Genomic DNA, 24606 nt, shown 5'->3' on the forward strand with positions numbered 1-24606 from the left:
GCTGTTTGGGGGTATAGACCATGTTTTTGTTCTGTCCGAAACACAATGGGGTCCTGGTCCTTTGCTGGGTCTCCTAGTGCTACAATAGTACAAATAAAAAAAGCACTACACTACACTGCACTACAAATCCCTATCCTAATCCTGGTTCTCTTCCCCACCCCATCTTGCTACAATGACCCCACAGCCCCAAAGTAGGAATAATTAACCTGTGTAGACCATGGTAAGGAGAAGACTTCCTCTTTCTTCTTACTTGAGAGTTGAGTTAGCCATATCAAATTGGAGGGCTCTCCTATCAGGACTCTGAGTGTAGGACTTCAAGAGGGTCTCAGAGGATCCCTTCATCCCTCCCAATTCCATGTGTATTTGAGTGATGGAGGATAGTAATCTGTGGGATATATGGCTTCTCTTAATTGGAATTACGCATCAGGTAATGTACCATCACCACTGTGGCCCTTGTCTGATCTCTGTTAACTGGGCAAGAGCACATTGTGGCTAGGGCAGTGTGGAAGGCACTGAGTGTGGCATGTGGTTCCCATGTTTCTGACAGCAATGGTAACTGGACTCATTGAAGTCTGTAACTCTAGCCTCAGGTAGTGGGTCAACTTTGGTGAGCAGGTTAGGCCAAAATCAGAAACTCTATTCTGCTAGGCCAGCAGCCAGGATGCATTTGTGGGCTGGACAAAGCCCTATCATACTAAAGATTTTAAAGTATGTTTTTCTTTAGTTTGATTTTAGCTTCAGACTTACAGCAGCAGACTGTTCTGTGGCACAGTATTTTTTTCTAGGTTTCAAAGTCAGATTAATTCCTCAAATGTATTGCAATGAAGCTTCTAATTAAAGATATTTGTTGAAAAAAACTAGATTGAAACTAGAGATTTTGCTAGTACATAAATCCAAAGGTAGGATGAGTTCAAAGATTTCTTCATCTGATATATTATTATTTGGTACGTAATTTAGTTCATCTGAAACCTCCTTTAACAGTGTTTCATTTATGAAAAACACTGAATGTTTCCAAAATGAAAAATGCTATCTTATCAAACATGGTATACCTCTTTCCCCTGCCCACCCTTCCCAAGATAAAACCTAGACTGAAACACAGTAAAGTCAGCAAGAGAAAGGATGGTCTGGTAGTTAAGGCTATTCCTTGGGACTCAGGAAATTGTTGAATAGGACTTCCTGTGTGCCTTGGGCAAGTCACTTAAGCCTAGATTTATAAAACTACTTAAGTGCCTAAGTTTTAGTATAGGTGCCTAAATCCTAGTTTTAGGCTCCACTGCGATTCACAAAACTCCCACTGACCCCTGTAGGCCCCTAAACTTCCTCAGTGCCTATGTTTTTACTGTACAAAGTTCCTTCTGTGCCTACGTTTCTGCCTGTAGGCATGTGCACTGCTGCCTCACTCTAGGCGTCTGGGCACCTACCTCCCGCCTGCACCCCAGAGTGATTCACAAACCAGGGGAAGACAGGCATTTGACTGCCTAACTTGTGTGTGAGGTCTGATCCACAGTGGGGCCTGCATGCAAGTTCATGCAAAACAGCTTGGCAGGGGGAGGAAGAGGAGGACCTCTGTCATAACTTTTAGCTTAGTGGATAGGGTACTCACCTGGGATGGGGAAGACCACCAGTTGAAGTCTTTGGAGTGAAGCTCAGTCTCCCACATGCCTGGGTGAATGCTCTAACCACCAGGCTATAGAGTCATTCCCATGCTCAATCGCTCTCTTGCCCAAATGACTCTTTAAGTATTGAATTAAAGTGGAACAGCTTCAACAAGAGAGATTGGGGAAATCCCATAGCCCACTGGGTAGGGCACTCTGCTCAGAGGTAGCACATCCCTGTTCAAATCCCTTCTCCCTCTGAGGAGGAGAAGGGACTTGAACTGGGGATCTCCCACATCCCAGGTGAGTAACCTAACCACTGGGCTAAAGATTGTGAGGGGTCTATGACTTCTGCTGCTGCAGCAAAAAATGCCATAGGCACCTTACTTCAAACAGGATTCTCATTCATGAATCCTTAGCAGAGATAAACAGGTGCTTAAGTCTATGAGAGGGATGGGGCTAAGCACAGACCCCTCTCATTGGCTGGTTTTAGGCAGCTTCTCACCTAGCATGCTGGCTTTTGTGAATCATGTTCTAAGGAGCCTCTCTCTCCTCATGCATTGTATAGGGAGCCTAAGCACCTAACTCAGGCTTTGTGGATTGTAGTGTGTTCCTGAGATATTCTAGGCACCTAAAAGTTAGGCACTGTGATGCCTAAGTACCTTTGTGAATCTAGCCCTAAGTCCCTCGGTCCTTAAATTCCCCATCCGCAACAGAGGGGTAGTACTGCTACTTTTCTCCCATGCTTTGACTTCTCTTTTTAGGGCCCAACCCTTCAAAGACTTAGGCATATGCTTTACTTTATGCACTGTGGGTAATCACATTGATTTAACAGGATTATGCATAGTGCATAAAGTTAAGCATATTTGTACATCTTTGCTGGACTGGGGCTACAGACTAGAAGATCTTCAGGGCAGGGACTGTCTTTGACTACCTTATAAACTTCCCAAGTATTATTTAGAGAAAATCTATAAGTTAGAGATGTGATAGAACAGGAGCACATATCACAAACATCCTATGGTCTTGTCTGAATCTTTGTACGTTTTTGGTCAGGGCAAATTTAGAGCTACCAAGTGTCACACAATTCTTGTGACACTCACACATCTGCCCTGTCATACATTCCCTCAGCTCAGCAGGAGCCTCATACATCCATCTGGGCTGCAGGCAGAAGCTGTAATTCCCATGTCCAGCAGCCACAGGCTGCTGGGTGCTTGATTTCAGGTGGCTGCTCTGTCTCTTCTCTCTGGTCCCACTGCTGGCACCAGGTCAGGAAGGAGAAAGAGGTGGTGTCAGCAGCAGCTGGTGAGGAAGGAACACAGCCAAGGAAGACTGAGAATGGGAGCAACACAGGACAGGTCTGAAAAGGGATAGGGGAAGAACAATTGTTTGCAAAATAACTCATTAAAATTGAATAAAATGCCACATGTAGAGCTGTACAAAATTTGGCAGCTGTGTAGCTGCCTGATTTATTTGACTGAGAGCAGTGGAGTCAAATATCCAGTCAGGTTGAAGTATTTAACAGGCTCCCATGTCAGATTTTGATTCTATAGAATGTAAGCTTTCCATTTAAGAAAAAGAAAGAAAGAAAGAAAGAAAGAAAGAAAGAAAGAAAGAAAGAAAGAAAGAAATGCCTTTATAGTTCTGAAGATAACATTGAATATGTGACCTGACAGCATCTTATCTTCGACTTGGACTACACTCATGAACTATAGACCTGATTCACCAATCAGTGGCCTACAATCAGCATAGCTACACTAGGGCTGACTCCTACTGTAGACAAAGGCAACTCAGAGTTTGCCCTGACTTAGCTAAGTGGGGCTTACTCCTGGTTTAAGCACATATTTACAGATCTGGCCTCCTATCCTCTTTCAAGAGAATTTCAACTTAATCATTAATTACACAGAATATTTGGCAAAATGGTGGTATTCGAATACAGCACCAATTCTGCAACAGACATCAGAAAACCTCAAAGAATGCTATTCCTTTTCTAAAAGAAATGGACCAGAATCCTTTTCTGCATATCCCACCAATAACACTGCCCAAATCATGAAACTTTAGATTGACAATGTATACATATGTTCATATGTTTGGACAAACGGCAATTAAAACAATTTTAAGGGGAAATGCTTGATATAAGACGTGTCTAGAAATATTAAAAGAAAAATATATGGAAATTTACAGCACCATTTTAGAGAATGATTATTGGTTAGCGAAAGGATCAAAAGTGTAGAAGCAGTTTAAATACATGCACAAATGTCATTAATTTCTTGTAGCTACATTTTTAAAACGTATTTTGTTTATAATATGTTGTCTGCTTAGGAGTTGAGTTAAACAAAGTACTGATGTGATCCATTTATCAGTTCCTAATTGGGGTTTATTATTACAGAGCTGTCTTTGTTTATGAGTTGTACTGCTCCCTAAGTAGTTATTGTTTGGGTGGGACTCCTGCTGGTGGCTCACTGTCTCCTAAGGGGTTTATCTTCACCCATCCAACAGCTTATGAGACAGTATTGTTCATCCAGTCACAAGCAAACTTCTTGTCACATGACACCTGGCATACTCTGTCAATTCTATCATAGGCTCACTATAACTGATCCCTATAAACTGCCCGGTGAGAGCTGCTTTATCCTTTTCACAGATGATGGATGCAGATTAGCAGATCTAAACAATTAGTTAGGGTTAGGGAATGAGCCTTTGTGACAATTAGGGCTGTTAAGCATCCTGCTGATGGCTGTGGTGACAGCAGACAGTAAAACTACACCTTGATGAAATGCGAAAACTCTCTGCCTTTTTGATTTACAGGCAAGTTGACTTATCGGTTTTACGGTACTTAACTACAGTGGTCGCAAAACCAGGCACCAACACTCTTCTCTCTCTAATGAGCAATGGGAAATGTCAGACACAAAGTGATGCAATTCAATTCTGGTGGAGTTTGTCCGATGTAAGCTATTTGAAGGAATGATGCAAACCTGTCAGGCAAAAGGAGAGCAAGCTGAATTCTTATATTATTGCTTGCTCTAGGGAAAAAATAGATTTAATGCTGTAGGATATGCCATTATCTGAGAAAGTTTGTGTTCCCCTGAAGATTTTTGCATTAAAAACTGCCACTTAAACGCTTTTGTTTCAAATCCTGAAGCAACTGTTTAGCGAATGTATTTTTAAGTATACATTAAGAACAAATGATCCCTTGTTTTTAACCCCTTGATTCTGGGAGTCTGGATTTCCAGGTGTGCAATGATCCCATTTCCAGTCCCATTGTGCTCCTATTACCCATGAGAGAGATTTCAAATATTTGTGGTCAGTTCAATGGAATTTGTTGTGAGTGCCAACAAAAATTAATCTGTACCAATTCTGGGAGGTGGGTGGGTTTTGTTTTGTGTTTTTTCTTTTGGTGGGAATGTTTTAAATGACTATGCCCAGTTGAGAGCCAGATGTGGGTTTTCTTTGAACCAGAAAAGGATGCGCTATGGAGTGGGTTAGAATCTTCAGACAATGTTCTTCTATAAGATCAAGAGGCAAATGTAAATTGCTATACAGTGGTTCTCAGATGTTAGAATTACAGGTTATTAAAAATTAAACATAAAGGTACTGCAGTTTTTCACAGGGCATTTGGAAATGAAAACATAAAACAAACGATTACTATCATTCAGTGAAGTGTGATAACAGCTGAAAGCATTAAAGCCAGCCTAGAGAATCCAAATTGTTTGTGCCAGGTGGGCGGAGAGATGGGTGTCACATAGTGTAATCCAAATAAATCCTTAAATGTACCAGTTCATACTGGGTTAAGACAATATGGTGTCATTCATTTCACCAAAGTGACAGGCATCCACAGATGGATAACCAGCAACAATGGGACTTATAATTAGAGCTTTGCAAAACTTTCAATATGAAACCTGAAGCCACACACAACTCTCCTGATTTCAAGTTTCATTGCTAACGTGAAACTCAGTCCATGTTTGAAAAGGTTCACTAAGATATATGAACTGGGGCCCTCTTTTATGTGAACATGAACTGACTGATGGTTTTGAAGAGAAACCTGGTTCAACCCCATGGCTTCCACTAAATTTCACTTTGGGGTTTTAGCTTCATTTAAATGACACACAGTACAAAAAACTCTGGAACAAATCCACCTGGATCAAAACCAGAAAGGAGCTTCACATGAATCCACATTAACCTCTGCATAGTTCCTACTACGATAGCCTGCACCATTTTATAAACCTAGTTTACATCTTCTTAATGGATAAAATCCTGGTCTCTTTGAAACCAATGAGAGAGAGAGAGAGAGAGAGAGGATATTACCTCTATTGTTCCTCTTTTTCCTTCCCAGTCAATTTTTTTATTCTCCCCGCTCCCTCACTCTGGTGCTGGGTGCTATTGGAGAGATTGGGCAAAGGCTAGAGGCTCTTTGGATAGAGGCTACTCTGTCTTCAACAAAATATAAATTTAGTATTTTTCTCATGACTAGACTGTCATCTTTACAATTCTGAATTCAGCTGTTCTGCAGAGCTCTTTGTTTTGTTGTCCTTTTTCATTATGAAATCCTTTCTTCAATAATTAGCTGTGACATGGTAAGTGACTCCTCATGGTTGTGACATGATTAAAGTACTGAAAGTACAGAACTTACTAAGCCATGTGCTTGGAAGGCAGAGAACAGCACCAAGTTTATCTTGTGGAAGCGGATGTGCATGTGGTGCATCATGATTAAGATGCCACAGACTCAGTTTCCTCTGGGAAATAAGAATGCAAGGAACAAAAAATGGGCAATAGACTCAGTTCTTCCCCAGTCTGACCAGCAGAAAAGGGCCCTTCCACAGGGTTCTCTGTCATCATGGGAGATGGATGGGATACCCCTGATAAACCAGGGACTGAACCAGAGACCTCCATGCTTATATATATAAGCTACTACAGGTTGAACTAAAGAGCCAAGGCTGGTTAATTGTAGCTTTAACAGACTCATATCCTCTGCAAGTGAGGCACAGAGGTGGACTGTATCACACACTTACCAATGGGTTACATCACCTGACTACAAGGTGAAGGGGCTGGCCAGGGTAGAGGCACAGATCTTATCCCACAATGCATGGAGAGCCCTCTACTGCACTCAGAGACAGGTTGGGATTGGTCCTGCCTGAGCATCTGAACAGGACCCTGCCTTCTACAATGGCGGGTTTGATCTGCATGTGATTGGTCCCTGAACTGTTGATGGCTTTACTTGATTTGAGTATAGCATTTGATATAGCGTGCCATGAAATCTTACTCTGAACATTAATTCTTCAGGTTTAGATATGAGTACTGTTCTGTTGAATGGAAATTGACTAAAGGGCCAAAAATAAAAGGGTTATGATGAATCATTTTAAAAGTATTGAATTAGGTGGGGAACAGAAGTATTCAATGGGGTCTGCAAGGATTAGTGTTAGGTCCCACCTTTAACATTTTGATTACTAGTTAGGAAGAGATGGGTATACAGAACATTCACATTGGAATAATACTAAATTGAATGTATGTATCTAACTTACATTCCTTTCTTAAACCGCCCCCCCTTTACCAGAAAGATATTGACAAATTGGAGGGAGTTTAAGGAACCACAGAAATAATTAGAAGGCTGAAGGGATTGACTCAAAGAATGAATTATGTGCGTAACATAGCTAACAAATGTTCAATGGAAGCATAACATAATAGGGATATCTGAATGGTGTAAGGGATACAGAGAGTGGGGAGTTATTTAGGGTGGGAACTTTGATAATGTGATGCCATTATGAAAACCTACTTGGGTGAACAGATTGAAAGGGTTCCAGGATTTAACTGATGAAGGATGAAAAAAATAGGCTGAACATCAGGAAAGACATCATGGGAGTGATATTTAATACAGTTCTATAGCTATGAATCCAATGAGATTAATCTACTTAAATTAAATAGATTTAGTAGAGAAGATATCCTTTATCTAGTGTCTTTTTTCAACCAACCTATGAAATGTTTCAGAATGGGCATGATTTCTATAAAATTCTACAGGATGGTTTAAAAAGCTTCAGAAACTTTATCATTGTCTCTCTTAAATTCGGTGATTTTTCCATAAGCAATTTAAAACTACAGTGACCAAAGCAGTAGAACATATACAGTAGGGAATAATAATCTTGCAATGGCAAAGAGATGTCACAGGGGATTTCAAAGGTCTTTACCACTCTAAATGTCTTGATTCTGTTATTGGATTGTTACTGAATATTTTGAAAATAAGTATATGCAAATAGAAAACAGAAAATGGAAACAAATATACATATATATTGGTCAATAATGCAACAAAACTGCCAGGGGAAATGAAGACACTGGATATGAGGATAACTTAAAATTATCTAGTAGATTCAGCTCAGTTCTTTGAGTTGATATATCAATATTACCTATATTCTTGACTCATTTTTAAGAGACTTGTCATAATTTAGTAGATTTATATTTTTAATTATATTTTCAATTGTGTGTAGCCTAAAACATTGTTAATGTAAATTCCTTGCTATCTACTCAGGGAAAGTGCCACCGCAGCAACATTGGGGAAAGCAGGACATTTGTTTCCAGCTGCAGTTCAAAAGATGAGAATGTCTGACCAACATATGCCTTAGGCTGCCACCACATGGTGAGTCCAGTGAATGAACCTGAATATCAGAATTCCAAATACTTCTATGATCTCTTTTGCCTGATGCTCCTTTTGTTCAGTCTTAACTTACAGAAAAACATATTTTTGTAATGGCTTTTGATCACACCAAAGTTCTTTAAAAAATTGTGTGTGCAATTTCTCTGTTTCATTCTTTGCATGGTGAGATTTTTTTTTATTCTTTGAGTGACAAGAGACAAGACAGACCTTTATTATAGTCATTTCACAGGATCAGTTGGTTGTGTAGTGCTAGGGATACAACTTTCAACCAGTGGTCTAAATGCCAGTTGACATTTCTTATCCCACATCAGTAAAGTTAAAAAATAAACAGTGTCCCTAAGCACTGACATGCTTTTTCTTCTATAAACTTTCATGTTATGAGAACAAAACGGAGACAGACTCTAGAAAAATATCTTCAAAACACTGACCTATTTTTAAGTATAGATTTTATATAGAAATATTTTAATGAGAGAGACTAGTATTGCCTCCCGAGAAATACATTTTTTTAAGAAAAATAGTTAAATCAGCTTAAACAGTTTGACAGGAAGAGAAGAAACATTTCCAACTGGAAGTACAAGGGGAATTTTTCAGTAGATGGAATGTAATTACTCCAGATTGTAATTTGGTCATGGGGCTAAAACCTGCAAGAAGTGTGAAAAATTTCATAAATGTCATTGGATTTTGAGTAACTAGAAGTCATAAATCAATATGTCAGTTTTATGTCATCTAATCCAAAAGCCAGCTCTTCCGGTAGTACAGTACCCTATCACCATTTCCACACAAGCACTGACCCAACTCAGAAAGAACTCTAGTTTGGGGCCAGTGTGGCTCTATGAGATGGGGGCACCGAGCATCCTGATAGAGGACCATAGTATATGGAATACTTTTGCATAAGGGTGCTCATTAACTATAGAGGGCCAAATTCTGCTCTTGGTTACACAAATTTAAATCAAAAATAACTCCAGTGAAATGTGAACTTGGTCCAGAATTTCACCATTGCTCTGTTGTTCTAAAAAAATGATCTTATTTACACTGGTGTAAATGTGGAGTAAATCCACAGAACTCAGTGAAGTTACATCACTGTAAAACTGGAGTAAGTGAGATCAGAATCAGGCTCTAAGCTTCCTGGCATTCTTTGGTTTAAGAACATACAGCAGTAATGGGAAGAGACAAATCAACTCAATATGCCCCCCATTTTAAATATTTTAAACATTAAGCTGTACCCTGTCATCTCATTTTAACATAGTTGCCTCTGAATGGGTTTTGTTATGGTTCAGTTAAGGGATTTTATACTGATTTTTTTGAGGCAGTGTCTGAAGTTAAAAGGATGCTTCCATTGCTTTTTGTTTATCTAAAGTACTGTAAAAGCTCTTTGTGCCTGTAACGTCCATGCATACTGTAAAATAATTTTAATATACAGACATAGACTCTTCAAAAGCTCTCTCCAGCCCATATTACTGTATCATATAAATAAGTATTTAGGAACTTTTCACAATGCATATCATTCTCCTGATAGACCATGATGGCTTATTGTGAGTTTTAACAGTCCATTGTGTAAACACCTATTTGGGGAGTTTTTAAAAGCTGATTTTTGATGCGATACACAAGGAGCTGCTACGGTCTATAATGTCAATGGGTACTTAGAGACTCTTAAATCTCTACATTCTTCAGCTGTTCACGAGCACTGAGCTTGTTGCATGTTAAAAATCCACATGAAACTTTGATTGAAAAAATATTGGTAAGAGCATGCTCAACCAGAGGTGTTTTTAAACATAAAAAGCTGTCATTTTTATTTTCTTCTTTTTTCTCTAAATACCCAAAGGCACTCGTCCATGTTCTTTGACCTAGAAGCCTGCAGCCTGCCCTGTTTGCAGTTAATTCTATGCTGTTGCAAAGAAGCAAAACAAGAGTTAGAAAAGAAAAGGAAAGGAAAGGAAAAGAAAAACAAACCCTAAAACAACTTCTAATTTTTATTTTTAAAATGGAACAAAAACCAAATAAACAAAGAAAGGGACAAAAACAATTTCCAGATCTAAGAAGTTTCATTGCAAGTTTCAGTTCAGACTAAATTTTTATCTCAGTGTTAAAATAAAGAAAATACTGCCCCTTAGCCTTGAACCTCACCACCTTCAGGTCAAAGTGCAGAACCCACCTCTTTGCCTTAGCTTTTCAACAACAACAGTGGAGGGAAAAGTAACTAACAATAAATGTTAAGCAGCCATCCCTACTGTTAGATGGAGTGGGAGAGGTAGAACTGCTCAGCAATTTGAACTGTTTTCTTTTAATAGAATATGTAAATGCTTTTCATCGTCTCATGTACCAAAGAGTTGAGCACCTCTTAATGTTGTATTTGTTTTCTATAGAGAGGATGATTGAGGTCTAAATGTATATTTACCAAAACTGAATTATGCTCAGATTCTATTACAGTGTCTTGCTGTTGCACAACTATTCCTGTATGAATTAATTATTCTGCTTCAAATTTAAAAGAATAAAAAGGGGAACCAGAAATCACAAATAAATAGGCAACATAGCTTACTGAATGATGGGGGGAAACCTGTTTCTATGTCCCTTTTTCTGTCTCTCAAAAGTTTGCTTTCAAAGATAGGAAGTGTCCCTGCTGTACCGTAATTTCTGTCTGGGTGAAATTTACCACTGTGCAGAGGACCAGCACAAGATTTATGTATCACATAAAGCCTCAAAACAATGATTAAGTGAGAATTTAGTGGTTTATAGGCCTCGTGCTGCCTTTTTGCATATGGGTGGATTTTACCTTCTTAATACCCATAGTTTGGTAAATTCAGCCTTGATTTTGAACTTTTCAAATAATTCCACATTCCACCACTACTTTAACAACCATTTGGGTTAATAAAGTTAGAAAATAAAGACCATTATAGTAGAACTTTTTCATACCTCTGTCTGAGTAGAACACGTTACATTTCTAACATTTGGTAAACAAGCCCGTTATTTTGCTGTTTTTCTTATAAGCATTATGCAGTTCCTCTTTTGTTTGTTCATTTGTTTTTCTTTTCTTTTATTCTTTATCCATCTGGAAAATGGATTTCTGGAACTTGGGAACAAAAAGTGTCACTCCCATATTGCATAGAAAATTGGTTTGGTTAAGCAAAATATAAAATATACTCCCTTCCTAGTAGTTCATAATCTTTTTCAGTTCTTCCTTTTGTGATTACTTTATTTTGAATGCATCCCTTTTTGGTATAAACATTTATACAAACACTTAAGATAGGATTTTGAAAAAGTGCCTAAGGGAGCTATGTATTAGGAAACAGTTAGGGTGGGAGCTGCACAAATGTGTAAGAGAGTTTTGTATCCAACACCCATTGATTCATTGAAAAATCAAGGCTACTTGAACTCCTAATTCATTGAGAATCTTTTTAAAATTCCACCCGTAAGACAGACGATTTTTAAAAATCTTTATAGTGTAATACTTCAAACCCTCCTTTCAATAAGCTGCCCTATCAGCTCGCCCTCCCCCAGAGAGCATGACTCTAGCCAGGATATTATTCAGTTGCAAAATAATTGAACTCTGAATTTTTGCAGTCAGACAAAAAAAAAGAGGGAACTTGTTTAAAATAAGTCTGATTTATATATATATTTATTCTTTTTACCTGTAAAGATTTTCTAAACAGAAATCTGTTGTCCCAGAAAAACCTCTGCAGTCACTTAAGGTTGATTATTACCTGCTTCCTAACCAGGGAGTTACAAAACTACCTCTAGTTGTTTATATGGGATACAGTATTTAAAAGTTGCTAAAGTTACTATTTTATTTATTAATTTATTTTTCTTCTATGTGAAATGATATAGTTTACATTTTCCGTGTCTGGTCACACAATGTTTGATGAAGTGTGAGTTGTGCACAGCTGTGTGAAATAATTTCATGCTTGTTTCTTCGCCTCTATGTTCTACCAGTGTACCACATCCTCCCCCCACCCCCACCCAAAACCCCCCACTAATTTTTGTGGGAAAATAAATTTTGCCTTTAAATGACACTGTCTGCCACACAATCTTTGTATAGCATTTGAGTTCAGCTTTTTGTGTTTCTAAGTGGTTTAAAATATCAAAGGTACAATTGTCCTTAAGGAGCCCTGGCCAAAGCCCCCATGCCTACTTGCACCACCACCAATTCTCTTGAAGGTATGTACAGATGCCTTGAGGCATCTTTCAGCAACAGTATCAGATTTGCAGTCATGCTGAAGTAAATGTTGTCATAGTCTGTCACCTTGATTTTATTAAAGGTGTTGGGCTAGTCTATTAACCTCTGTTGGAAAAGTCTCCTGTAGAGGCTTTATATTAGTTTTGGAATTTTTAATGACCAATCATTTTCAGCTTACAACAAACTTGCTTTGCATGGTACTATTGATTACTTTTACAATTATTCTGAAGTAGAAATGCACTTCATGTACTTTAGGCTTTGCTGTCTTACTGTGTGTGCTTGTGTGCCTTAGATTTAATCACCACATTTTACACAGCTTTGATTTTGGTTTCTCTGGAACTCTATTCCTTGTGTGAAAGAAAGCAGAGGAGTTGAAAAATCCTATGTCAAAATATATAATTTCATTGGTTTAAATATATAGTCTCATATACTTTTTTTTCATATTCCCATAAACAGCCTGATTAGATTTGACTTTTAAAAACCAATTTAGGCTTATTCTGTATCTTTAAAATGGCAGTTATGTTTGGTTGATTGCTTGTTTGTTTTTCACTATATTACATAACATAAAAATGATGTTGAGATCAAAGCTTAATATTTGAATTGTCGGTAATTTAATGTATGTGCAGGTGTCTTGGTATAGACTGTAATTTCAGGTCTTGGTTAGAAGAAGGTACATTTGATATTGTTTCAAAAGGACTTGTCCCTTGGAGACCAAACAACTTTACAAGAAATGTATAATTTTTACCAGCACAAATTCTCAGTTGCTGAGTTAAGCTCAAAATGTCATTAAAAACTAAAAGCACTAGTGTATACATGTAAAGAGCTCAGTGTCTGCTGTTTATACAGCTACGGCAAGGCAAGTGTGTGCAACAGGGGCCCACATGCAAAACAGAATTGTGTGTGGTCTGAGTGGACTTTTTTTTGTCATCCTGTTTGGAAACCATTTCAGGATCTGTTTCTGTTGGCAGTTTCTTCTTGTTGTGAATATATTAGTACATTTCTCAAGGCCTCTGTACAGCTGAAAGGCTAGTAATTTAAGCCGGGAGTATGACAGGCAATCATCTTCCATCAGTTCAGAGATGGGCGATGGGATGGAAAAAAAAGATTACATCGCTGAAAACAAAAGAATCAATGCTGGCCAAGACAAGCCAGTGGGCTCTAATCTCTGTTTTACCATAATGTAGGGAACCCTCTTATCTCTGTTCTTAAAAACTTCTGTGAGAGCAATCACAGCACTTGGGTGCTTCATCTAGTTCTAAGTAGTGGCTCATAAATGGACAAGATTTTTTTTTTAAATGAAGATTTCTTAAATGTCTCATAAGAGTTGAGTAGAAAAACTCCAGCCTTTTATTGTTTTACAAGTTGTTTAAAAGTTTCAGTTAGTATTAAAAAGAGATGTTTACAGGATATAAGATTTTAAACCAATGGGAATCATGCTCTGAGTACTCTATTTGCCATAGGTGTGCATGGGCTATGAAAACTTGATATTTACATTAATTTTTCAGTGGACTAAAGTCAGGTGCCAGTTACATAATCTAGGCTGCATTACAAAGGAAATGTCCCACAAATCTCTCCCTTAGCTCACATCTGCAAATATTTTGTAAAACCCCTACCTATACTGTATTTCCATTAATGAGGAAAGAACTGCTTGTATCTCCTCTATTAGCAAGTTGTTCAATATGTTCTCACTTGCTGGAAGCATTTCATAGTATACACACCAACAATGTCCCTCGGGGATTCAGTGACTTATCTCACAAGGTACCTTCTCCACCTTTTAGTGGAAGGCCTCCCACCCCTATTTTAGATTTCCAGATTCAGGACTGAAAATGAAGCGTAAATCTTACTGCCTAATAACCACGGCAGTTACTTCAATAAAATGTTACTTAAAAGTCAATAGGCTGCACATGTTAAAGACATTAGAGCTGTTAACAGACCATTGTAAAGCAAAGCAGAATCTTTAATAACCTGCATGTGATGCTTAACCATTCTATTTTCATCACAGGACAGGCTTAGCTCTGGCACCCTGTGGCTTGACTGTTCACATGAACCACTCTGACATTCCATGAACTAATGGTGTAACAAGACTAGATACAGTGCAAGACTCTCAGACCTCTGGGAAGGTTCAGAACACAGCCAAAATCGTCATTTTTGTGAACCTAACATTTAAGTACAGCAAGGGTCAGGATAATCAAATGTATCAAAAAAGAATCCTACCAAAAATGGACATGTGGACAAATTGCTAAGTAAGAGAACAAAAAAATAGCACACACATGTAGGGACAAAATCAGAAAGGCTAAGGCACAAAATGAGTTGCACGTAGGAAGAGACAGACATAAAAGGCAATAAGAAGAGGATCTTTAAATATATTAGGAGCAAGACAAAGACAAAAGAAAGTGTAGTTCCTCTACTTAGTAGGGAACGAGAGCTAATAAGTGATGACATCAAGAAAGCTGAGGTGTTTAATGCCTCTTCTGATTCAGTCTTCATTACAAAGGTTAATGGTAACCAGATACTTAATACAATTAATATTAGCAACAAGGGGGAAGGAATGCAAACCAAAATAGGGAAAGAACAGATTAAAATAATATTTAGATAAATTAGATGTATTCAAGTTGGCAGGGCCTGATTAAATTAATTCTGGGGTACTTAAAAACTAGCTAAAGCAATCTCAGAACTGTTAGAATTATCTTTGAGACCTCCTGGAGGACAGGTGAGGTTCCAGAGGATCGGAGAAGGCAAGCATAGCACTGATTTTTGAAAAGGGCAAAAAAAGGACCTGGGAAATTTTAAACCAGTCAGCCTAATTTTAATTCCTGGAAACATATTGGAATAAACGTATCAAATTACTAAACAATCAATTTGTAAGCATCTAGATCAGTGGTGGCCAACCTGTGGCCCACGGGCCACACGCGGCCCATCAGGGTGATCTGTTGCTGGTCCGCGAGACACTTTGTTTACATTGACCATCTGCAGGCACAGCAGCCCACCACTCCCAGTGGCCGCAGTTCTCTGTTCCCAGCCAATGGGAGCCGTGGGAAGCGGCAGCCACCACATCCCTGAGGCCTGCACCACTTCCCGCAGTCCCCATTGGCCTGGAACAGCGAACCATGGCCATTGGGAGCTGCGGACAGTCAGTGTAAACAAATTGTCTCGCGGCCCTCCAGCAGATTACCCTGATGGCCGCATGCGGCCCTCGGGCCACAGGTTGCCCACCACTGATCTAGAGGATAATAGAGTTAGAAGAAATAGCCAGCTTGGATTTATCAAGAACAAACCACGCCAAACCAACCTAATTTCCTTCATTAACATGGTTAGTAGCCTAGTGGATGGGGAAGCAGTAGACATGATATATTTTGATTTTAGTAAGGGTTTTGACACAGTCTGCATGACATTCTCACAAGCAAACTAGGAAAATGTGGTCTAGATGAAATTACTCTACCGTGAGTGCACAACTGGTTGAAAGACTGTAGTCAGAGTAATTCTCAATGGTTTGCTGTCAAACTAATTGTATCCCAGAGGGGTCAGTCCTGGTCCAATATATTTCAATATTTTCGTTAATGACTTGGATAATGGAATTGAGAGTGTGCTCATAACATTTATGGATGACTCCAAACTGGGAGGGGTTGCAAGGTCTCTGGAGGATAGGATTAGAATTCAAAACAACCTTGACAAACTAGCAAACTGGTCTGAAATCAAAAAGATGAAATTCAATACAAACAAGTACAAAGTATGACACTTAGGAAGGAAAAATCAAATTCACAAATACAAAATGGTGAATAATTGGCTAGGTGGTAGTATTGCCAAATAGATGATCTGCACAGATTTGTCATCATTGGATCGATGGACTACCGAGAGAGAGAGTATTGCCAAAAAGAATCTGGGGTTTATTGTTGAATATGAGTCAACAAAGTGATGTAGTTGTGAAAAGACTAATGTTCTGGGGTATATTCACAGAAATATGGTATGTAAAACAACAGGAGGTAATTGTCCCTCTCTATTCAGCATTGGTGAGGCCTCAGCTACAGTTCTGGGTGCAATATTCTGGAAAGATGTGGATAAATTGGAGAGAATCCAGAGGAGAGCAACAAAAATGTTAAAAGGTTTATGTGACGGGGTGTGCATACCCCGCACTGGGCAAGAAAGGGTTAAGCCCCACCCCTCAGACCGTGTTGGGCATGCTCCAACTGCTACCACAGTATAAAAGGGAGCAGCCCAGCTCATTCTAGGTGGACCACTGAGGAGAGAGGATGCTTGGTGGAGGCTCCAGACCAGGAGCTGCTACAGCCGCACATTGTAAGAGCCCGAGGACCCGCAGACCAGACTGATGACCTGAAACCCTCAACAAGCAGCCAGGAGCCAGAGTTCCAGGGAGTTAACCCAGCCAGGGAATCCAGAGATCCTGATGGCATAGTGACTGCTACTTCAGTAACCATGGTAGGAAGTGGCCCAGGGAGACAGGGGAAGTGGTATCTACCACCCAAGCAAAGTCGGCATGTGGCAGTAGGATTACCCACTGACTGGGTGATGACCAACCCTATCACCAACAGGGCCTGGGCTGGGACCCGGTGGAGAGGGAGAGCCTAGGTCCCCCATTATGGCTGCTACTCACCCCTAGGGGGTGGTCTGCTTCCTGGACTCTGGCTGCTAGGCCACACAGCCCTGACCCCCAAGGCAGTTATATTGACTCTGGCCACTGGGCCACATAGCCCTGACCCCAAGATCTTGACTGTGGCTGCTAGGCCGTGCTCTTTTCAGCTGGAGGACCATCTGGTAGACCATAACCCCTGTGGGGTCACATCCCACCCACCCCCAAAGGAGATACAGATAGGTATCCTTGCAGGCTTCGTGTGACATATTTGCTCTGCTTAATCTCACTTACTCATATTGTATCATATTCAAACTAATTGTTTTTCACATTTTATTATTAAAATGTGCCATGTGCCAAAGGTTGCCGATCCCTGATCTAACACATAATCATAGTAATCCTTCCAGTAGTCTCTATCTTGGGCATGTAGTTGTAGGGCCTACTCTGCAGCAGTTAATCCCTCTCAAAGTTCCTGGATCTGTATATTCTCCACAGATTAAGGGCTGTTATAAAGGGGATGGTGATCAATTGTTCTACATGTCCACTGAAGGTAGAACAAGTAGTAATGGATGTAACCTGCAGTAGGGGAGATTTAGATTAGATATTAGGAAAAACTTTCTAACAATGAGGGTAATTAGCTCTGGAATAGGCTGCCAAGGGCAGTTGTAGCATCCATATCACTGGAGGTTTTTAAGAACAGGTTGGACGAATGCCTGTCAGCGATGGTCTAGGTTTATTTGGTCCTGCCTCAGTGCAAGGGGCTGGACTTGATGACCTCTCAAGTTCCCTGCTAGCCTTACATTTCTACGAGTCTATGAATCAGTGTATACCTTTAAAATAGTAATGTACTTAGTTTGAAGGACACAGGAGGGCCCTTCCCTTGTCTAGGGTTAAGCCTCATCTCCTACTGAGAATTTGTTTCATGCATCCTCAGTGGGGAGCGCAGCAGTGGGAAAGAGGTTGTAGCTGCTGCCTGAACGTAACAGGCTGTTACTACCCATAGCAGCAATTCTAAGACTTGCACAGGTTTGGAAGTACTCTGTGGGCGTGAGCAGGAGAGAAGCACCATGTCTCTCCAGGATAGATATGGGCCTGGTGGTAAGAAGGCAGAAGGGAAGTACTGCTGAGGAGTTCGGTGGCCATGCAGTGAAGCCGACACAGGGTAATCAACTGCTACTTTAGCGAGTCTCCTGCCTGACTTTAATCCCCTCCTGATTTTCCGGAGCAGTAGAAGGTGCTGCACTTGCAGTAAAACCCACACTCTATCTAGATATTAATCTCTCCACACTTCCAAATAACAGACTTGAAAGCATAAGAATTAGATTCTGAACACTGCACTGTTGGTAGAAAATAGATCCACTCACTGACCATTGTAACCCTAATTTAGAAAAAGCTTTGCATTACAGTTTCAGTCTGTTCTGTTTTCTCTCTCCCTGTCCTCACCTCTCTCGTTTTTGGCCAGAATACTCCATTCCTGCATAAAAAAATAACCAAAGCTGGAAAAAATGAAATTAAAATTATATTTTTAAACTTGCATAAGCAGAAACATCTGTGAGAAAGCAGGAGAAGAACTTATGAAGCAGCAAACTATGATCTGCATTTACAGGGATGAGAGACAGGGCCAACGCTGCATAAAAATCCCTTCAGACCAGCACACATCAACAGTCTAATGTGGACACCTCTGCACCAGTGTTTCCACCAACCCCCTTCACAGCCCCTTCTGGACTCATATGGGCTTTGTCAAAGTGTAGAAATTGTATGTGCCTAAATTGGTATCCCCAAGATCAGTTAAAGGAAGGCACAGATACTTTACTACCACATAGCCAGTGATCTGGCAGACTGCAGCAGCTGCATTTCACAGCATAATAGAAATCAGAGCTAGAAAAGACCCGTAAGGTCATCCAATTCATTCCCCTGCCAATAGTTCCCCTTCGGTACATTAATTTGTTCATTGTCCTATCTAGTTCTAAATCCCCAAAACGGGGTATAGATCATTTCCACATCACACACCAAGTACATCTACACTGCATGTGTCTTTCAGTGGCATATAGTGAGCAATACTCATATAGCCCCTTAGCCTGGGTATAAATAGTGCAGACTGAGACAGAGTAAAGACATGCCTGAAGGGTGGGGGTATGTAAGCGAGTACATAGCTGAGCCCAAGCCATGCTTCTCCATCTAAACTGCTATTTTTAGCTGTGTAGTGGCCTGTTGCTGGAGCCTTTCCCCTACAGCAGGGAAAGACTTCAGCAGTGAAGAAAGACTCTGGCAGGGAGAGGCAACAGAAAGGCTGAGCCTTTCTCCATGGCCTCCCCTCTGCCAGAGCCTTTCACTGACATGTGTAGCTACACACCACAGTATGGATGCAGCCTGCTTTTTACTATGGCGGGCAGCCACGCCGCCAGTGGTATATAATGTAGCTGTAGTCTTATAGTTAGGAAGATCTTATCATTGGGAAGTTTTCCTATTCAAATGTCAACCCCTTATTCCTAGCTGTAACACTTTGGTGTCACCCGACTTCCTTTATAGTATTATATCTTCCAAACTCTCCTTAGTCATCTTAGTCACGCTACAATAGAGCCATGCTATCTTCATAAATCAATCCTCCCTGCCCTCTAATCATTTATTGCTGTCCTTTAGAAATTCCTCCAGTGTGTGACTACCTGAGAGCTCCAGAAATGAATCCAGCTGGGGTCACCAAAGGTCTGTGACACGATCTCTCTGCATACGTAATGTGATGTCTCTTCATCAGCTGTTCTTGCTGCCATATCACATTAGAAATGCAGTAGGAATTAGTCTACTACAAAGCCTCTTTCAGCAGTAACACTTTCCAGCTTTTTCCCTTCCACACCATACCATTTTTAAATGAAGAATTGTACGTATTTAACTGAAGTTTTTAAATTCTATCATGAACAGTTGAACGCTCTCTTTCCCATTGCTTATTACTTCCTCGTTGTCGCTGATCACATTTGCCTTTATTATTTTAAAACACAGGGTATGATGTGATGCAGTGACAGCAATTAACTTTCTTGATGACTTAAAAAGCTTTATAATAAAACATTATAATAAAAGTATCAGAGGGGTAGCCGTGTTAGTCTGGATCTGTAAAAGCAGCAAAGAGTCCTGTGGCACCTTATAGACTAACAGAGGTATTGGAGCATGAGCTTTCGTCGGTGCATGCATCCGACGAAAAGGGTATTCACCCATGAAAGCTCATGCTCCAATATGTCTGTTAGTCTATAAGGTGCCACAGGACTCTTTTATTATAATAGCAGCAAAGTCACCCATTGCCAGGCAGGCCAGCTGCCATCACCACACCAAAAACACCAGTAACAAGAGAACCTTTCCAAAACGAAAAGCAAAGCACATGAACAAGTGGAAACAGTAAAACCACATACAAGACAGAAACCTCCTACCACTGCATGTCACCTGGCCTCCTTTCTTCTTCCCTTCTTTCTCCATTTGCCATGTACTTGATGCTGGGGGAGAAAGGGTGGAAGAATCCACAGGAGAGGGGGAATCAAGAAGGAGGACTGCATGGGATTAAATTGTCCTGCCCAACCACTCATGGGGCCCAATTGCATTGGCCTTCCCACCATGGAGTTTTTCAGGCTGTTTCTGGATTGCATCCCAGGGTATGGCACAGGGGACTCAGGCTGTGATGTGGGTGAGGCAGCAGGAGCTGCTTCTCTTGCAGCAATTATTGATACCAGTCACTCAAACAGTTCTGTCTGCTGAGCTCTGCCCTCCTCCCTTAGCTGCCATTCCTGCTCCAGGAACTGCAAAGCAAGTGCCTGCTACCACACTGAAGCCCTGTCCTCAAGCTGTGCAGCCAGCATCAGCCTTTCCTCTTGGCTCCCAGCAAGCCTGTTCTCTAGCTGGAAGTCCCTCTGGTTTTGGTACTAGCACCTGCTTATTGGCCCTGGATAGAATTTTGGCCATGAGTTCATCACGGAAATGCTTCCTTCTGGAACAATCCATGAAGGTGCATTGGGCCAAGCTTGTACTGCCCTGTGGCTGAGCTACAGAGGCTGCAGCCAGTAGAGGTGGAGGGGCCTGCAACAAGATACAGAGGGTTATTGTCTCAAATAGCCCAGTGCAGAAGCACAGAAAAAAATCCTTGTGGAATTTCAAGGACACCAAATGTTACTTTTCCAAACTGAATTTCAGTATACTATGAGAGGGATGCCTCAGTTCCCAGAAGCACCTTGGACACCTGGTTAATCTTAGTGAAAGAAGTGCAGGCACAATGGTTAGTTAAAATTGCAAAGTTGTCTTTTTGATTTTAGAAAACTGCAGAACTACTTGGTTTTGTGTGTGTGGGGGGGTGTTATCAGTGGCTGATGCAAAAAAAAAGCTACAAAGGCTTTTTCTGTCATCTCAAGTCATCTCAGGTCTTCCATATTTTGGAGGACATAATAGTTCTTTTGGTGCCCAATTGGCAAAGAGAGATGTTATTCCAAGCTGCTGATAGGAAACCTGCAATTTATGCAACCAAAATATTCAAATGTATAGCAACTGAATAGCACATCTGTGAGCAGAGTGGGCTGGTTAGCCTCCGAGGTGACCCTGGAAAATACATTAATACAATGTGACTACCTATTTGGAGCTCCTGCAAACTCTTCCTGAAGCAGCTATTGGCACCCGGGATTACGTCAGAATTCATGAGGGAATCAACAGAATGCCGTGTTAGCTTCCACATGGCTTAGCCTCTTATGGCTACATGCAAACATGCAGAACTCCACAGCCTTCCTCTTTTCTCCACCCCAGCATGTTTCTGGACAACATTTCAAACTCCAGTCATTATTTGGGACAAATGATTTTTTCACCTGTGGATGGCGTGAACTATATTTAATTGAAGTGGACTAGATTTGTTAATGGAGCACATTTCCACTTCTCCCTCACTGTTTCCAGGTGGCTCAATGGAGCACTGAGTGTTTACAGTGTTTAGATTTTCATGCATGGCAATGTAAAGTTATTTTTAAGGAACAGGAATGGCCCTAGCAAAAAGTGTGCCTTTCCAGTAAAAATAGACTTTAAAAGGTGTCCTTTACTGTTTGCATTTCCCAGTCGCCATTTTGAATTCCACGTGGAAGGGGGAGGATTGAAAGGGAGGATGCCAAGGTGCTGGCATACAGTCCTCCACACTGCTAGCTGAGGAGTGTCAGAATTTTTGCATTGGTTCATAGAGTGGAAATCCCTCTCATTACTGTATTAATAAACATTACAATGGAGACAGAAATCTACCTGGTTCAGGGGCAGTTTCTGTCCCATCTGTGTCTGCTGCAGGCTCTGCAGTAGCCTGTTTCTCTGGGGGAGCATCAAACAGCTCCTCCAAGTATGGACCCAGAATGTGCTGGTGTTCCTGTTCCAAACCCTGCTCTGGAACCGCTTTCAGCAACAGAGTGATTTCATTGTTCTCACTTGGTGCCTGCTACTGGTTGCCATATTTCCTCATACTGGACTCTGGGGCCAGCAGGGCACCATCCCTGGTCATAATGCATCACCATTGGCTCTGTGCTGGGTGCAGTACCCAGCACCTGGTCAAACTCCTCGTAAAATGGACATGACGTTGGTGAGTTGCCCGAGGTGCAGTTCTGGTCCCTGGTTTTCCAGTACTCAATCCTGAGCAGCTTAATCTTCTCCCTGCGCTGGTCACTGATCCAGTAAATTTGCAAAGCTGCCAGCTTCTTTTCTATATGGTGGTTTGTGTGGTTGTTCCTGGCACTCTTACTGACTTCCACAATTTTGCTGGCCTCACAGCAGAGAGTCACCAAAATCTGGCTGTGCTCCCATGGCCATGAAACATCATGATTTGCAAAGGGCTTGTTCTGTTCAGTCCCCATTGCAAACAGAGAAGGCTCGCTGAGGGTGTGTTTGCAGCAAAGTGGTCAGAAGACAATGTAAGAGTTAACGCTGATTCACTGAGCTGCTGCTGTATGCCAAGGGGGATTGCTTCCATTTTCACTGGAGTTGACTGGTGATTCTTGGGATAGACAGGACAAAGGAAGTTGGCCAATGGGATACTTTTGGTGGACTCTCAGGACCCAAATCTACACTACAAAGCTTGAACCCTGGGTAACAGCTTGATTCAGGCTTGGACCCTCTAGCCCTGCAGGACCGAGCCTGAGAAATTTGTGTGTAAATGCTATGGGGGATATAGGCTCAAGCCTGAGTCTGAGCCTGGGTTTCTATTGCGGTGTAGATGTACCCTAAGGGACTTAGGAGCCTAAGAGGCAGATTTTTAAAGGTATTTAGGTGTCTAGCTTTTAATGAAATCAGGTGGAGTTACGCACCTAAATTCCTTTTAAAAATCTGGCCCTTGCTCAAGTCAGCAAGCATTCAGGACCCAGGTGCTAGGACCCACAGGGCAGGCGAAGGCCAAGTCCCACAGACTCAGGTTCAAGGCCCTGTCATTTTGCAGTGTGGATGCAACTCAAGCCGTGGACCTGAATCAGAAGGTCTGCATAATGGCTGTGGAAGCAGGGAAAGAATTAATAAGGATTTGAAGGGGATTTTAATGCATGTCAGTCAGTTAGCAAGAGTTAGGCTAGCTGTGACCCTAATGACGTGAGATTTGTAGAAGCGAAGATAGTGTGAGGCAGAGGACAAGAACTGTGTAAAAAGTTATTACGACCTTGCAACTTGATAACCAAATATGCGGGCTGGCGTCTTTTAGCAGTGAGACAAATAAGATAGCAGAAAGGCTTATGTATAAACAAAATGTATTTGTTGCTTTTTACCGTCTGTATTATTGCTAGGAAATTGTCTGTAACAAAGGTATAAAGGCTTGCTGTAATTGTTTACCAGTTGAGAGACCTGTCTGGGACTGGGGTGACCCTGTGTCCTATGGTACTCTCTCCCTCCATTGTAATTACTGGAGAAATAATAAAGTATTTGATTTTGCTGCACCCAAAAGAAAAAGCGAGAACTGAGTTTTTCTCCGACATGGCGTATGGACACGTTTCCAGGTTTACAGAACAGTGCAGATGCTCAAGCACAGGCTTGGAAACACCAGGTCCACAACCGCACGACCCACAGACCTGAATCTAAAATGCAGTGGAGACATACCTTTAGGTGCCTCCGTGTTACTGACAGTCATTTGGGTTTAATCAAATTTAGGCTTCCAAAATCCAGATTGCAATCAGTGGGAATTTCCCAGAATTCTTCAAGATATCTACCAACTTTATATTAACTTCTTTTCCCTAGCATCCTATTCCCTGCTTGTTTTCTTTGTCTGGGCCACAGCTGTATCAGGACATGTTCCTCACTCTGAAGTCACCAATGAGCATTAGTAACTTCTGTTTACTCTTTCAGTGCTTTGGTCTTGGTCACTGGTCAGACTGCTGAGCTCCATAGGGCCTTTTGTATCAAGGGTTAAATGGCTCTGTGCACATTTCCCTTCTGCCCAGTTTCTCTTCTTCCTTTGCGCCACATTCTTTCATCTCCCTGTTCATTTTCCACCTGTCCAACTGGGAGTAACAGTTGTCAGAAGGTAGGTTGCATCCTTTTGGTCATTATGCTTTGTCTCACTCAGCGACTTCAGCTGCCTTTCAAGCCATCCATTCTTTCCTCCAAATGGAAAATATTTTTCACTTATACATATGTTGCCCTCCTC

The 24606-nt window shown here is 41.0% G+C and overlaps 1 protein-coding gene across 1 annotated transcript in view; it reads left to right on the top strand.

The window, feature by feature from the left end:
• Positions 1–24606, top strand: part of CEP162 (centrosomal protein 162) — a 332176-nt gene that overhangs the window by 128914 nt on the left and 178656 nt on the right. The window contains exon 3 of the mRNA XM_039532378.1: positions 8107–8214. The gene's annotated coding sequence lies outside the window, so the exon portion shown is untranslated. The remainder of the gene's footprint in view (positions 1–8106; positions 8215–24606) is intronic.

This window comes from Mauremys reevesii, linkage group 3, assembly GCF_016161935.1.
Source record: "Mauremys reevesii isolate NIE-2019 linkage group 3, ASM1616193v1, whole genome shotgun sequence".
NCBI classification, from domain to species: Eukaryota; Metazoa; Chordata; order Testudines; family Geoemydidae; genus Mauremys; species Mauremys reevesii.